The following is a 1,019-nucleotide window of genomic DNA, read 5'->3' as shown; positions in this document are numbered from 1 at the left end:
AATATGCTTAAAATGAAAAAAGCACTCCATGACCACATTTTTCCCCTACAAAAATGTGAGCAATTAGCACAGCAGGTTCTCAGCTCAATATGTATAATTTTTTGTAAAATGTATATAATTAGTTTGGCAGACAGCAAAAGCACCAACACAAGCATAAACCCTTTTATGAATCCATATGTAATACTGGATGTTGATGGATTATTACTACAGCAAGATGTCATGTTAAATAACTGATGCAGATGTACAGTAGCAAATAGTTTGCCATTTTCATTAAAAAAGGAAACAAACAGAAAAAAGAATTTCTTCACATATTCATTATTTATTGAAGTTGAGGGTTTTTTATACACTCACTGCTGGAGCATCTGGGTGTATTAAACAGCTGAATTCAATATCACATTAAGCTAAATTGCCCACAATGGGCAGCTGCCTCATTTCACTCTTCTTAAAAGTCCAAAATGTGTTTTCTGAACCTGAGGCATTTGTCTCCTTGCCGAAGTGGTGTGCTGGTTAGTATTTCACCAAAGGGAGAAGCAGCGGGGGACATGTCCTTCTGCTGCTAACACCCTGGCCAAAACATTCTCAGAGCAGGAGAGAGGACAGGGATAGGAGGAGAGGTCAAAACAGTGCTCCTGTTTTGTCTGTGTGGATCTGGTTTAAAACCTGGCAGACAGGGAGCATCATGTGCTGTCACTGTGGGGCTGGATCTGAGGGAAGAGACACCCTCCTGGACAAGCTCAGAAGCCTCCTCACTCCTCTGGCTCCCAAATATCTATGTGCCATGTAGGGGTGCAGAGCAGCACAGGCTGCAGCCCTTTGGCTTCCTGGTCAGGTCTGGTATAGCCCTGCAGCACTGGACCGTGGGCTGGGAGCAGCAGGGTGGTGCAAAGAGGGATGTGGGGGAAGGTTTTTGTGTTTGGGCAGGGAGATGTTCTGGAGGAGCCACCTGGGTTTGCCCTGCTCACCACTTGGACCACATTCCTGACCTGGGCTTCTCAGTCCTGCCAGAAACCCTGAAGCGC

Source organism: Geospiza fortis, unplaced genomic scaffold, assembly GCF_000277835.1.
Source record: "Geospiza fortis unplaced genomic scaffold, GeoFor_1.0 scaffold53, whole genome shotgun sequence".
NCBI lineage: Eukaryota > Metazoa > Chordata > Aves > Passeriformes > Thraupidae > Geospiza > Geospiza fortis.
The sequence above is the reverse complement of the archived record's forward strand: the minus strand, read 5'-3'. Positions refer to the sequence as shown.